The sequence below is a fragment of the Scyliorhinus canicula genome, chromosome 4 (assembly GCF_902713615.1).
Source record: "Scyliorhinus canicula chromosome 4, sScyCan1.1, whole genome shotgun sequence".
Lineage (NCBI taxonomy): Eukaryota > Metazoa > Chordata > Chondrichthyes > Carcharhiniformes > Scyliorhinidae > Scyliorhinus > Scyliorhinus canicula.
Genome location: NC_052149.1, coordinates 63,371,365 through 63,387,163, shown reverse-complemented (window position 1 = coordinate 63,387,163; position 15,799 = coordinate 63,371,365). Strand labels below are relative to the sequence as shown.

The window sequence follows — 15,799 nt, the reverse complement described above, 5'->3', positions numbered from 1 at the left end:
AGGGGAAGCAATCAAGCGGGCTGCTTTGTCCTGGATGGTGTTGAGCTTCTTGAGTGTTGTTGGAGCTGCACTCATCCAAGCAAGTGGAGAGTATTCCATTACACTCTTGGCTTGTCTCTTGTAGATGGTGGACTTGCTTTAGGGGGTCAGGAAGTGAATTACTCGCTGTAGTATTCCAAGCCTTTTACCTGCCCTGATAGCCACAGTATTAATTGGCTGGTTCAGTTCAGTTTCTGATTAATGGTAACCACCAGGATGTTGACTGTGGAGATCCAGTGATAGCAATGCCATTGAATGTCAAGGGGCGATGGTTAGCTCCTCTTTTGTAGGAGATGTTCATTGCCTGACACATGTGTGGTGTAAATGTAACTTTACACTTGATTGCCCAAGCCTAGATATTGTCCAGGTCTTGCTGCATTTGGACATGGACTGCTTCATTATCTGAGGAGTTGCAAATGGTGCTGAAGATTGTTGCAAATGGTACTGAAGAGGGGCCTGGAAGATTGTCCAGGGGTGGGGGTGGTGGGGCTGGGGTGAGTCCCTGAAAGCTCTGTGGTTGGGAGTGGGGGGAGTTTCACTTCAGTGCTGGTATTTCGATCTCTGTGGAGTATATTGCGGTAATTGAAATGAATATGTGGAGCCGGCCTCGCCAGCTCTATCAGGTTCCACACCGCCCAAATGATGATGTGAACTCTGTCCACTTTTTTTTTACTCAGAAAAACTCAAGATCTGGAGAGAAACTTGCAGTCGGATTCTCCATTCCTGAGACTAAGGGTGGGATTCTCCGATTGCCGTTGCCAAAATCGCGTTCAGCGATCGGCCGGAGAATCTGTGTTTATGCCGAAATCTGGGGCGGTGCTGTTTTTCCGATGCACCGCCTCCTTAAAAGCGGCATACTCCTACGCAGTTGGGACGGCCTCAGGTTGTCACCTGAGGCCCTCCCCCGATGCTCCACCCCCGATGGGCCGTCTTCCCGACACTGTCGCTCGCATGGCTTCTCAACTTTCGTAAACCTGCCGTGGCGGCTGCGAACTGTGTCCCGTGCCACCACGGTCGGGGAGCACCCCCACCGGATGGAGCTTTGGTATGTGGGGGGGCCGCCAACGTTTTGGTCGCAAGACCAGATGCATCCTCCGGCATAGCTGCAGAATTGGAGAATCCAGCCCTAAGTGTTGACACTGAAGCAGGATTTGTGGAGTTCCATGATAGCAAAACTGGCACTGCATCTGGACCGATTCAGCGACCGTTGAGGGGATAGCACCTGCGCAACATGGAACATGATCGATTCCAATGGAAAACGGTATTGGATTAGCCGGGGTTAGGATTGGCACTCAAGAGGCTGACAAGCTGCAGCCGCATATTAGCACACCACACCCCACACAAACTCATCCCAGTCAACAAGTTGGCACTGGTTGGACACCCATACGACCCGTGACGCTAAGTTGACAGTGGACAGTCAGCAGCATGTGCAGCCGCATGGCTTCTTGGCAGGCAGTGGCAATTGTGTTCCATGCCCATCCACCTCGACCCCATTGCCCACCTCCTGCCACCCCCTGCTACTCTCTCCAGCCGTGGCAGAAGCCCCCCTGCCAGCGTCACAAGTGCCAGCGCACTATGGCGATGTTGGACACTTTCCATACCCCCTCTCAATCCCTCATCAGCCAGGGCGCCTGTTTCACGATTTTTGAAAGCACAAGTGAACCACGCTGTCGGGAATTCCCCCCAGTGAAACGGAGGATTGCGGAGGCCCTGGAGAATACCGGGTCAGGCCCACTAATGATACACCAAGGGTGTTTACTGTATGTGCGAGTATTGACGCCGCTGTAGAGGCACCGGAAAATTATGATTTGGCGTGAACCCAGGACCGGCCACAATTTTGGTGTCAAAACCAAATCTCCACCCAATCGCGTTTCGCGATTCCGGTGTCGGCCGGCGGAGAATCCCGCCCCTGGTCTGTGCAGCTGGACAGCCAGTTTTCAACCTGATACTTTGAAAAATATGATAAGATTCCACCCAGAATCATTGGTGTTGCATGGATTTAGATCAATTAATTTGGCAAACTTTAGGTGGTGCCTCATCTGGCTGCTTAATAACAGTGAGGGAAGTTAGAGTTCCAGGTAGATAAGTAATCTGCTCTCTTGTAACTGCCGAGGCAGGTGAGGTTAAAATTACCTCACGTGGAGTGATTTGGCGATAAGGATAAAACATCAAGTCCAGCAGTTGCTCTGTGCTGCTGCTTGTGGAAGCTGAGTTTATTTTTTAGAGCCAGGTGTCATGGCTAACCTTAGTTTTTGCTACTTGGCTTCCTCATTGAAGGAAATATTTGCAGTTATAACTGCAAAAGTGACACAATTTAACTCGCAGTGGTCTATTGTAAAGTAAAAGGCTCCTTGTCACTATTTTGCTACAATCTGGCAGTTTAAAGCTTCATGCAGTTACTATCAGAGGGAACTGAATGACAAAAGATTTATCGCCCCAATTTGCAGCTCTGTGCTGGGTCGGTTAATGAGGAATACAACAGGTCAGTCACATTTTGACTCAGGGACATAAGTTCAATTTCTCCACTTCACCAGAGTCCTTCAATCAGTTCAATTATTGTGAGAGGAGAATCAGCAGAAACAAAAAGCAGAAGGAAAGTTGTCCCTGGGCAACTATCACAAAGATCCAATTGTGACTTGTTAATTAGCCTAGAATGAAAGTGCCCCACCCTCTTAGTCAAAGAAGTTTCAAAATGATTAAAACTGATCTAAGTCAGGTGAGAGAATGGTGTTATTGTTAAGTAATGGTAGGAATTTAGGTGCAAGAAGCCACAATGAAATGCTGCACTGAAACTTCAGGCAGGTTGTGTTTTACTCTCTTCACAGTCTGAAACATTTTAACAATCATTCATGCAACATTCTGAGATTTTGAAAATTGATTGCATTAAATTTTACTGTACCATATTTACACTTTGAAACTGCAGCTATGTTAAACTTCAATGGATGTTCTGCTTCGATAGAAACAATTACTTAAAGCTGTGCACTTTGTGAGAAGAAAAGATCAGCTCTGAGGAATCATCTGGCCCATAAATCTCCAGCTAACACAGTTTAACTTTATTTAAAAGCAAAACGAGCCTCGGACTGAGGCATTGGGTTCTGACTTGAAAATTCAAAAAGTAGGGGCGCGATTCTCCGCTTCCCACGCCGGGTGGGAGAATCGCGGGAGGGCCGGGTGACTCACGACACGTCCCCCTGGCCCCCCATGCGATTCTCCCACCCCCCGCTCGGAAGAATCGCCGCTCGCCATTTTTCACGGCGACTGCCGATTCTCCGACCCGGATGGGCCGAGCGGCCTGCCGTTCCCGACCGGTTAACGATGGCGGTAACCACACCTGGTTGCTGCCGTCGTGAACATGGGCGCCAAATGCTCGTTTGAAGCTTGTGGGAGGCGGAGAGGGGAGTGAGCACCACGGCCGTGCTCGGGAGGGGACTGGCCCGGGATCAGTGCCCACCGATCGTCGGGCCGGGGTCTCAAAGCGATGCACTCTTTCCCCTCCGCCACCCCAGAAGATCAAGCCGCCACGTCTTGCGGTGCAGTGGAGGGGAAGACGGCAACCGCGCATGCGCGGGTTGGAGCCGGCAGCCGCTGTGACGTCAGCCGCGCATGCGCGGGTTGGAGCCGGCCAACCTGCGCATGCGCGGCTGTCGTCTCTTAGGCGCCGCTGTTGTGTCATTCTCGGCGCGCCGCCTTGACGCAAGCATCAAGGCCCGGCGGCCGAGAGTTACGGAGCGCCGCTCCTAGCCCACCGGTGGGGGTGAATAAGGTGCGAGGAGCGGCCTCCGAGGCCGTCGTGAAACTCAGCCGAGTTCACGCCGGCCTCCCCGATTCCGCGCGGGAGCGGAGAATTCCGCCCAGATTCTTTGGCATAACCATTCAGGTGTGCGATCGAACATCCTCGCTGCACCCACTCACGTGACGCAAAGAGGCCGCTAAATCTTGCGATAGGCCTCTCGTGAAATTTGTGATGCATGGAATGCCTCACGAGATCTTGCAGTATGTCGTGATCTGGATCTCGGCCTTCCATTGAAATTTAACATAGAGTACCCAATTATTTTTTCCAATTAAGGGGCAATTTAGCATGGCCAATCCACCTACCCTGCACATTTTTGGGTTGTGGGGCAAAACCCACGCAGACACGGAGAGAATGTGCAAACCCCACACGGACAGTGACCCAGAACCGGGATCAAACCTGGGACCTCGGTGCCGTGAGGCAGCAGGGCTAACCCACTGCGCCACTGTGCTGCCCGAAGTTTAACATAGCTGGGCGAGATTCATATTTCCATATTTAAGTGAGCAGTTAGGCTCGCTTAAACATCCCGGTGGTCCCGAGGCCTGGAAATGAACACCTGCGCCTGGGCCACCTTGACATGGATGTGGACCAGGCATAACGACACCTGGAGGCCCACAGGTGGTCAGGCTCTGGGCAGAGTGATATACTTGCACTCCTGCCATCCAAGCACCTTGGCACTGCCATCCAAGCACCTTGGCACTGCCATCCAAGCACCTTGGCACTGCCAGCCTGGCACCTTGGCCCTGCCACTCTGGCAGTGCCATGGTGCCTGGGTGGCACTACCAGGCTGGCAGGGTAATTGCCAGGGTTCCAGGCTGAGAATGCCAAGGTGCCCGAGTGCCATTTTGCCCGTGTCAGGGATCGGGCCTGATGGTGCCCTGCCCTTATGAGGTGGGTTGAATGAGGGCTCGAGAACTCCTGACAGATAGGTTGGGGCATTGTGTGTGTGTGTGTGTGTGTGTGTGGGGGGGGGGGTTGCTCTGGAGGCCACGGTGGTATTGCCGAGTGCTGGTCAAGTGATCGGGCCGGCATTTATAAATGAACTTGTCAGTGCAGGAAATTAAGGTAATTGCGACCTTGGCGGGTGCTGACGCCGAGAAGCACCCCATTAATAGACTCTTTTTTTGTTCATTAATTCATGTCCCAGATCGCTGATACATGCAAAATCAGTTTGGTTTACAGCAAGTCTGTGCATGTGATATGTGTCACTTAACATAATTGGATACTGTATTTATAAAGCAAAACCGATTGAGATGGGAGTAAGCCAGTTTTGAGCTGCTTTTAGATGCACTATAATTGCTCTCAGTGCCCCATAAATATAAATTGGCTACTAGGTAATCCTGTGTCTTCCCCCATTCTATACTGGCAAAGTCCTGTTTGGATTTTGGCTAAGGAGCGCACTTGACCATGCACATCAGCCACAATAGAACTGATGGCCAACTCCCATTGTCTGGGTTCACAGATGAAGAAAAGGGGGCAGGATTCTCCAATAATGGGGCTATGTCCCCACGCCGACCTGAAAACGGGCACGAATCACTCCGGACTTTTTTCTAGAAAGTCCGCGGTGATTCTCCATTTTTAAGGGGGCTTGCAGGGCTCCGGAGACTCCATGCAGCACTGGGGTCCTGCATTTCGGCCGCGGATCCACGCATGTGCGCGGCGGCCGCCTGCGGCACCAGCCACACGCAACATGACGGATCCACACAGCAGGCCGGCGCGAAGAAGTTGGCCCCCCACCACCCATATTGCACGCTCCCGCCGGTCGGTGGCCCCCAATCGCAGGCCTGGCCATCGTGGAGGCCTCCCCCGGTGACGGATTGCTCCGCCCCAGACCAGGGCAGCCACCGCAGCCGTGACTCCGAGCTCCCGCCGGGTGGAACCATACATGAACCACGGTGGCGGGAACTTGACCGATCGTCCGCAGAGAATCGCCGCGGGGGCCTCTTTCAACAGCCCCAACCGGCACCGCGTCGACCGCGTGCACTCGACTACCGGCGATTCTCCAGTCGCCGGAGAATCGCGGGAAGATGTCGCAGGTCCGACACCCCATTCTCCGCCCCGTGATTACGGCACGGAGGCTCAGAGAATCCCAGCCAGGGTACCTGATAGCTGTTGGTACCAATATCTTCAAGAAGCAAGCAAAAACATTGGAAGAAAGGTGAAGTGGAACTATCTCCAGAGCACATTATGCTGTGGTTGGATTGTCGCACATTTGATTTTAAGTTAGCTTCCAGTATTAGACCAGTTTTCCTAGAAACATCCAAAAAATTTATCCAACATGAAGGGAATAATATCAGGAGCATTTGCTGTTGATTAACCAATTCAGCATCTGGCAACGTGGACTAATAAAAGACGACATCTCAAAAGACTGCTCAAGTGTCTAGTTGTTACAAAAAATAATTTTTCCTCCATTTCTGTGGGTCATCTGCAGATACATTGATTTTTAAACATAGTAGGTGCAATTTAACGGGAAAAAAAAGATTCCCGCTTTGGATACATTTTGCGGGGTCTTTCTCAACATCAGCGCTGAGAATAATCCCACTATAAATGGGACTCTGTTATTTTAAGTGCGAGGAGTGAAGGTGTCAAGAGGTCTTTGAATTCTGCTGACAACAAGCATCAGTGGCTTGTTTGTTAAAGGGGGAGCCAAAGTTGCCTTACTGAGAAGGTGAAAGATATTCACACATGTAAACAATAACCACAGCAGCAATGCTGATGGAAGATAAACTGATTAGTCTCTCAATCCCAGGAAGCTGTTTGGAATGTTAGGTTTGTGAACAGTTATACTTTAAACTGCCTATTTAATTCCAAGATGGCATGAAGCTGAGATCCGGAAGATAGCCGGTTAGCATTTCTACTTGCATTACAGATTTTAAAATAATGGGCGGGATTCTCCGATAATCGGCGCGATGGCTGGGACCCGGCACCAAAATTGGTGTGGATCACTCTGGCGTCGGGCCCACCAAATGGCGCCCTCCTCCCCCCCCCCCCCCCCCCCACCGAGATCTGACAAGATGGCCACCCGCTGTGCAGCCCCGAGGTTCCAGGAGCGTGACATTGAAGCGCTCCTGGAAGCAGTAGAGCAGAGGAGGGAGGCCCTGTACCCCGGACACGGCCGCAGGGTTGCCCCACGCCTCAGCCGGCGCCTGTGGAGGGAGGTTGCAGAGGCCGTCAGCGCTGTGGCTGTAACACCAAGGACAGGTGCCCAGTGCCACAAGAAGGTGAATGACCTCGTCAGGGCAGCCAGGGTGAGTACCCCCCCGATGTGCGGCACACCCCCAGGTTCAACCAACCCTAACCCTGACCCTAATGTGCAGCGTACCTATGCCAATATACGCACAACCGCTGGCCTGCATGTATATCCCTGCCTAACACTGTTGCCCTTTATCTCTGCCACCCCCCCCCCCCCCCCCCCGCAGGAGAAGCGCGCACACAACAACAGGGAGCATCAGAGGACCAGAGGGGGCACAGCTGATGAGAGACCACTCACCGTTCATGAGGAGAGGGCCGTAGAAATGGCAGGCGGACCGGAGGACCGGGAGGTTGCCGAGGCAGAGGTCGGGGGCGCACCACCAAGTGAGACCCCCATGGCCCGTCCCCATTCCCCCCATATTCCCTTCTCCCATATCCCCATACCCCCCACCCCCCATATCCCCCTCCCCCATATCACCCATATCCCCCTCCCTCATATGCCCCCTCCCGATATCCCCCTTCCCCATATCCCCCTTCCTCATATCCCCCCTCCCCATGTCCCCCCTCCCCATAATCCCCTCCCCATATCCCCTTCCACATATCCCCCCTCCCTCATATCCCCCTCCTGCATGTCCCCCTCCCCATATCCACCCTCCCCCATATCCTCCAATCCCCCTTCCCATATCCCCCATGTCCCCCCTCCCCATATCCCCCCTCCCCATATCCCCTCCCCCATATCCCCCCTCCACCATGTCCCCCTCCCCTATATCCCCCCTCCCCATATCCTCCAATCCCCCTCCCCCATATCCCCCATATCCCCCCCTCCCCAATATCCCCCCTCCCACATTTCCCCCGATCACCACCTGTGTGTCTAACCATGTATGCGGTATTGTGTATTGCAGGACCAAATGTCAAGGCACCCGTCCCCGCAGATGCCGACCGCCCGCAGGACGCTCCAGGGCGGCCATGAGACAGAGACAGGCCCGGAGCTACATGGAGACGACGCCTCCGTCTCGTCCATGTGCGGCGGCGCAGGCATGTGGCACCCAGCGACAAGGGAGGCAGCCACACTCTCCCATCGAAGCTGAGCCAGGACACCACTACCCAGGACAGCCCTACCCAGGACAGCCCTACCCAGGACAGCCCTACCCAGGACACCACTACCCAGGACAGCCCTACCCAGGACAGCCCTACCCAGGACAGCCCTACCCAGGACACCACTACCCAGGACAGCCCTACCCAGGACAGCCCTACCCAGGACAGCTCTACCCAAGACAGCCCTACCCAGGACAGCCCTACCCAGGACAGCTCTACCCAGGACACCACTACCCAGGACACCACTACCCAGGACACTCCTACCCAGGACACCCCTACCCAGGACACCACTACCCAGGACACCACTACCCAGGACAGCCCTACCCAGGACAGCTCTACCCAGGACACCACTACCCAGGACACCACTACCCCAGGACAGCCCTACCCAGGACAGCCCTACCCAGGACAGCTCTACCCAGGACAGCCCGACCCAGGACAGCCCTACCCAGGACAGCTCTACCCAGGACACCACTACCCAGGACACCACTACCCAGGACACCACTACCCAGGACACTCCTACCCAGGACACCCCTACCCAGGACACCACTACCCAGGACACCACTACCCAGGACACCACTACCCAGGACAGCCCTACCCAGGACAGCCCTACCCAGGACAGCCCTACCCAGGACAGCCCTACCCAGGACAGCCCTACCCAGGACACCACTACCCAGGACAGCCCTACCCAGGACAGCCCTACCCAGGACAGCCCTACCCAGGACAGCTCTACCCAGGACACCACTACCCAGGACACCACTACCCAGGACACTCCTACCCAGGACACCCTACCCAGGACACCACTACCCAGGACACCACTACCCAGGACAGCCCTACCCAGGACAGCTCTACCCAGGACACCACTACCCAGGACACCACTACCCAGGACACTCCTACCCAGGACACCCCTACCCAGGACACCACTACCCAGGACACCACTACCCAGGACACCACTACCCAGGACAGCCCTACCCAGGACAGCCCTACCCAGGACAGCCCTACCCAGGACAGCCCTACCCATGACAGCCCTACCCAGGACAGCCCTACCCGGACAGCCCTACCCAGGACAGCCCTACCCATGACAGCCCTACGCAGGACAGCCCTACCCATGACAGCCCTACCCAGTACAGCCCTACCCAGGACAGCCCTACCCAGGACAGCCCTACCCAGGACAGCCCTACCCAGGACAAGCCCTACCCAGGACAGCCCTACCCAGGACAGCCCTACGCAGGACAGCCCTACCCAGGACAGCCCTACCCAGGACAGCCCTACCCAGGACACCACTACCCAGGGCAGCCCTACCCAGGACACCACTACCCAGGGCAGCCCTACCCAGGACACCACTACCCAGGACAGCCCTACCCAGGACAGCCCTACGCAGGACAGCCCTACCCAGGACAGCCCTACCCAGGACAGCCCTACCCAGGACACCACTACCCAGGGCAGCCCTACCCAGGACACCACTACCCAGGACAGCCCTACCCAGGACAGCCCTACCCAGGGCAGCCCTACCCAGGACAGCCCTACCCAGGACACCACTACCCAGGACACACCTACCCAGGACACCCCTACCCAGGACACCCCCTACCCAGGACACCCCTACCCAGGACACCCCTACCCAGGACACTCCTACCCAGGACACCCCTACCCAGGACACCATTACCCAGGACAGCCCTACCCAGGACACCACTACCCAGGACAGCCCTACCCAGGACAGCCCTACCCAGGACACCACTACCCAGGACTCCCCTGCTCAGGACAGCCCTCCCCAGGACAGCCCTACCCAGGACAGCCCTACCCAGGACACCCCTACCCGGGACACCGACACACATGACACCGAAATACAGGACAGTGACACACAGCGGACGGATGGACATGAACCGCCACCCCAGGGTACCATGGATTCTGGGTTGGACTATGCTCACGACGTAAAGCCACTGCTTTCTCCAACACCCTCCACCATTGCAGAGGCACTCACCTCGGTTGGGCACTTTAGTGATGAGGCGTCTGGTACACTCACTGGTGCGCACAACACAGCCGTACCGGGATAGCAGGCGGAGGTAGGAGCAGCAGAGGGGCCGGGAGGTCGGAGGGCATACTGGCGCAAGCAAACATCCGCCGCCCAGACGGGTCCCAGGTTCCTGGAGTTACCACACCCACCCATAGACCCGATGCAGTCACCGAACCAGGGACGATCGAAGGGGGTGACAGCCGGCTTGTGGCAGCTGCAGATGCAGGTGGAGGAATGCACCCGCGTCCAGGAGCTGGGAGTGGTGCCGGTCATGCGTGCCACCCAGGCCGAAACCAAACAGGTGGCGTTCGTGGTGGAGGCAATGAGTGCGACGGTGTCAGATATGGGGGGCAGTATGCAAGGCCTGGGGCTCTCCGTGCAGGCGGCGTCTATGGCCCAGGACTTGGCTGCCCTCCCACAGGAAGCCATGAGCCAGAGCCAGCGGCAGATGGCAGACGCGCTCAATGCCATGGCGCAGTCTCTGCAGGCCATCGCTGAGGGCATCGGCGCCAATGCCCATGTGCTGTTCATCGTCGCCCAGACACAGACAGGGATGACCAACTCCCTGAGCTCCATGACTGCAAACCTGCAGACCCATGTCGATACCAGGGCGGGCCTCCAGGACTGACAGCGCCAGGTGTCGGTGGGGTATTGGATGGCCGGTATTTTCGCACCCCCGACCCATGTAGAGGCCCGGGGGCCATCAGGCACCCCGAGGGAGGAGGAGGTGCTGGGGTCCCTCCCGGGTCCCCCTGTAGGGGATGTCCCGGAACACTGCGGCATCTCGGACACCCCCCCCTTCCGTCCAGGTGCATCTGGTGGGCTACAGGCAGGACCGGCTGGCAGCCTGTTATCCCAGTCGCCCGAGTCGCAGCCTCGCCCATCTAGGCCGAGCCGCACCAGGAAATGGCCGCCAAAGGGATCCAGGGTCACAGGGCAGGAATCACAGGAGTCCACCTCCAGTTCTGCTGTACCGTCTGGGGAACCACCTAGACGTAGTCAAAGGGCCCCGTAAGGCCAAACAATTAGACACTGAGTAAGTTGGCACGGGTGCAGGGCACAGACGAGTTATAGGGGGTAGGGCACGTGTATGGACTGTTTGTCATTAAAATCACTTTCGGGGGTGTGGTATGAGTGAGCGCCAGTGTGTGTGTGAGGGGTGGTATTACGTTGGCCCCAGGTGAGTGTGCCCCCCTCCCCCCGTGGTTGCCCTCTGGGCAGAGGATGGGACCGTGCGCTGCAGTGTCATGGCCGTGTGCAGTGATGGTCCGGGTGGAGGGTGGTACCATTGCCATGGGTCAGACATTGTCCAATGATGTAGAGCCAGGAGCTCATCGCAGAGCGTGTCATCATCATCCTCCATGGCCTGCAATAGACACGCTTCCACCAGCGACCGTGTGAGCCCGGCCCATTGTGCCGCAGGTGGATGTGCAATGGAAGGGTGGTGTGCATGTGGGTGGGGTGTGGGTGGTTGATGGTGGGTGGGTGGCGGGGGGGTGAGGGTGTTGGTGGTTTATGGGTGGGGGGGTGAGGGTGGTCGGCTGGTGCCGTGGTGTGTGGTCTGTGCCCAGACTCGGCGATTCTCACGCCCCCCCAGTTAGTGAACCGGGCGGCTATCAGCCTGTCCCGTGCCCGCTGGCCCAGCCGGTAACGGTGGGCAGCCACCTACCCATGTCCAGCCTGTCTGTCCTGACCATTGCCCCCATCCTCCTCATCTGGCGAGAACTGCGCCTCATCCTGCTGCTCCTCCACTCCCCCCTCCTCTGCCTGCGGCACATCGCCCCTCTGCTGGGCGATGTTGTGCAGGACGCAGCACACCACAATGACGCGGCCGACCCTATCTGGCGGGTACTGGAGGGCCCTTCCAGAGCGGTCAAGGCACCTGAAGCACGGGCATCGTTGTAGCGGTTCTCCGTGTCAGTCTGTGGCCTCCGTATAGGCGTCATCAGCCACGACCGCAACGGGTAACCCCTGTCGCCCAGCAACCAGCCACTCAGCCAAGGTTGGCGTCCCTCGAACATGCCGGGGATGTAAGACTGCGCCAATATGTACGAGTCATGTACACTTCCCGGGTACCGGGAGCAGACGTGCAGGATCATCATGCGGTGGTCACAGACCACCTGAATGTTCATGGAATAGGTCCCCTTCCTATTGGTGAACACGGCCCTGTTATCTGCAGGTGGCCGCATGGCGACGTGCATCCCATCGATCGCGCCCTGGACCATGGGAAACCCGGCTACAGCAGCGAAGCCCGCTGCCCGGGCATCCTGGCTGGCCCGGTCCATAGGGAACTGGATGTAGCGGTCTGCAATGGCATATAGGGCGTCTGTCATTGCCCGGATTCACCGGTGCACCGATGTCTGCAAGATGCCGGACAGGTTCCCACTCGGTGCCTGGAATAACCCCGTGGCATAAACGTTCAGGGCCACCGTAACCTTGACGGAAACGGGGAGAGGGTGTCCTCCCCCAGTGCCACGCGGTGCCAGGTGTGCCATCAGGTGGCAGATGTGTGCCACGGTTTTGTGGCTCATCCGGAGTCTCCTTCTGCATGTCCGGTCCGTGAAGTCCTGGTACGACGAGCGGGGCCGGTACACACGGGGCCTCATCGGGCGTCTCCGTCACCATAGCACCAGCACTGCCTCCTCCTCTTCCTGTCGGGCTGGCGGCCCTCCATCCTGGGTGGCTGCCACCTGCCCCTCTGCGGCATGCTCCTCTACGGCAGCCTGCGCCACCTCCCTGGCACGCTCCTCCTCCTCCCAAAGGGCAACATGTAGAATTGCGGCTCACGCCACGGCGGCCAACATCGCTGGCTGATCAGCAAACATAACGGCCTGCAGGGGGGTGGGGGGTGGGGAACGACGACATGTCACCATTGCCCATACCCCCCCCCCCCCCCCCCCCCCCCCCCCCACACCTTCAGCCAAGTGCCATGGGCGCAACTGTTGGAGGTTGACACCTGGCCAGGCGAATGACCTCCCTCGTTCTCTCCCCCCTCCCCGGCACACGCCCTCCCTCCCCCGGCACTCACCCTCTTCCCCCCTCCCGGCACTCGCCCTCATCCTCCCCCCCCCCCCCCCCGGCACTCGCTCCCCCTCCCCGGCACTCACCCTCTCCCCCACTCCCCGGCACTCACCCCCCTTCTCCGGCACTCACCCTCTCCCCTCACCCCGGCACTCGTCCACCCTCCCTGGCAGTCACCCTCTCCCCCCCACCCACCCCCCCTCACCCCTCTCTCACCCCCCCCTCACCCCACCCCCCACACCCCCCCCCCCCCCCCCCACACACACAGACTGCGGCCACGCCGTCACTTATCCTGTGGCCACCCCACACCGTGACCTACCTCCACGCTGTCTGGCATCAACCATCAGCACTGGTTGACGCCGTTATATAAGGTGGTTTAATTTACGCCGGCGTGACCCGTGGTTCTGTCGGTAGGACTTTGGCCCATTCGACCGGGAGCGTTCGGGAAGCCCAGAAACCCATTGAGTCGCGCCGGTCCCCACTATTCTCCAAGGCAGGCGGCACGATTCATGCGTCGCCGACCTTTGGGTATTCAGAGAATTCGGGGGACGGTGGGGGTGGGATTCACGCCGATCCCCGGCGATTCACCGACCCGGCGGGGGTTGGAGAATCCCGCTGAATATTACTGATCCTCACAGACCAGGGCAGTGGGTAAGAATCAGAGAGAGAGAGAGAGAGAGAGAGAGAGGGCAGGGAGATAGAGACATCAACTCACTATTATTCACCTTACAGAATGTGGGTGAGAGCTTGTGCTCAGACTGAAGAGACCAAGGGTGGGATTCTCCCCTAACCAGTGGGGCGGGCCGAACCAGCGCCGAGGAGTGGCGTGAACCACTCCGGAGTCAGGCCGCCCGGAAGGTGCGGAATCCCCCGCACCTTCAGGGACTAGACCGGCGCCGGCAGGATTGGCGCCGTGCCAGCGAGCGCTGAAGGGCTTGGCACCGTGCAAACCAGCGCCGGAGGGCCTCCCCTGGCTGGCGTGCATTGGCGCATGCATGGGAGCGTCAGCGTGTGCTGGCGTCATCCCAGCACATGCGCAGGGGGGTTCTACTCTGTGCCGGCCATGATGGGCCATTACACCAGCCGGCGCGGAGGGAAAGAGTGCCCCCATGGCACAGGCCCGCCCGCGGATCGGTGGACCCAGACCATGGGCCAGCCCCGGGGCCAGATCTCCCCCCCCCCCCCCCCCCCCCCACCCCCGAGGACTCCACAGGCCTCCCGCAGAGCCAGGTCCCGCCGGTACAGACCTGGTGTATTTTACGCCAGCGGTACCCATCAAAAACTGGCTGCCACTTGGCGCATTGTGGGCCGGAGATTCGCCAGGGGGGCTGCTGCCAACAGCTCCCGACCGGCGCGGCACGATTCCCGCCCCTGCCGAAAAACCAGCGCCAGAGAATCTGGGAGCCAGCGTCGGGGCGGGATTCACGCCCCCCCCCCCCCCCCCCCCCCAAGCGATCCTCTGGCCCGGCAGGGAGTCAGAGTATCCCACCCCAAATTTGTGGGTATTCAAATGAGTCTGGGAGATTCACCTAGCTTTGGCTAGAGGGACGAATGTCCAATTCATCTCGCAACATGAAATACAATTCTAGGATTAGGAATTACTGGCTGAGAAAAGAAAAGAAAGTATACAGGCCCTTAGAAGCTAATAATCACCTTGGACTGGTTCGTAGAGGACCAAGTGTCCACTTAAGGGATCAAGTAAAGTATAACTGTCGAGGATTTTTGGCCATTTTAAAAGTTAGTGGGAAACTTTTCTATAGTTTAGAGAGTAAGTTACCTCCTGAAATAGTTTAATCAATGTTACTTTTAGATTTCTGTTTTACAGTAAAAGTCGTAAAACTTGAAATCTTGCTGTCTGATCCTTTTCGTCAATCACTGGATGTTTGATTTTTTTTTAAAAGCCATCAGTCTCTATGGGATCATAAGATTGTGTGGCAAATTCCACAGATCCAGCAATGACAGCATTAACATCTGGCTTTCATTTACTGAGAAAGGTCTGTGCATTCAGCAAACCACACAGATGGTTTATACAGGTGAGTTGCATGGTTGACTGAATATATTGACAGTTGGTGCAGCTGAAGGCAGTATTTATATTATTGTTGCAGCCCTGTTGTCTCTACAGATGGATTTTGGTACCTCCAGAAGCAGCAACACTGCCTTAGTTACCTTTCTGTGTTTCCATGGAGGTTGCAACCTGCCATAAAGGACCACTATGCACACTAATTGAATGGTCTGAAGTACCATTAATTCTTAAAATATACTATTATCAGTAGTATGGTAGATCCTGCATTATGATAGATATTGTGTTTGCAACATTTACATACAAGTGAAAAGAACTCCTATTATTTAAAGAGGCAATATTTTCATATTTGGCAAACCCCTTGTTATTTGTTTAAAAACAGACAATGCAGTATTGTAAATGGTATTAAAATCACCCTCGTATCACTTACATGTAATCACATTCTGATAAAATGGTTCTATGACTTCTTTGACACTGCTCCAGCTTTGCAATAAGCTTTTTGTGAAGACACTTTCTGTTAACAACAAGAAGAATAACAACGTACCCTCTTCCTGTCATGTGATGTGAAAGCGTGCAATACTGCTTGTGGCTGCTGGTGGTTAATGAAGGCATGAACTTTAATAGTGAAACTCAA

At 56.5% G+C, this 15,799-nt stretch overlaps 1 long non-coding RNA gene across 1 annotated transcript in view; it reads right to left on the bottom strand.

The window, feature by feature from the left end:
* Positions 1 to 15,671, bottom strand: part of LOC119964141 — a 46,166-nt gene extending 30,495 nt beyond the window's left edge. The window contains exon 1 of the long non-coding RNA XR_005460259.1: positions 15,596 to 15,671. This is a non-coding gene — a long non-coding RNA (uncharacterized LOC119964141). The remainder of the gene's footprint in view (positions 1 to 15,595) is intronic.
* Between the last annotated feature and the right edge of the window lie 128 nt (positions 15,672 to 15,799).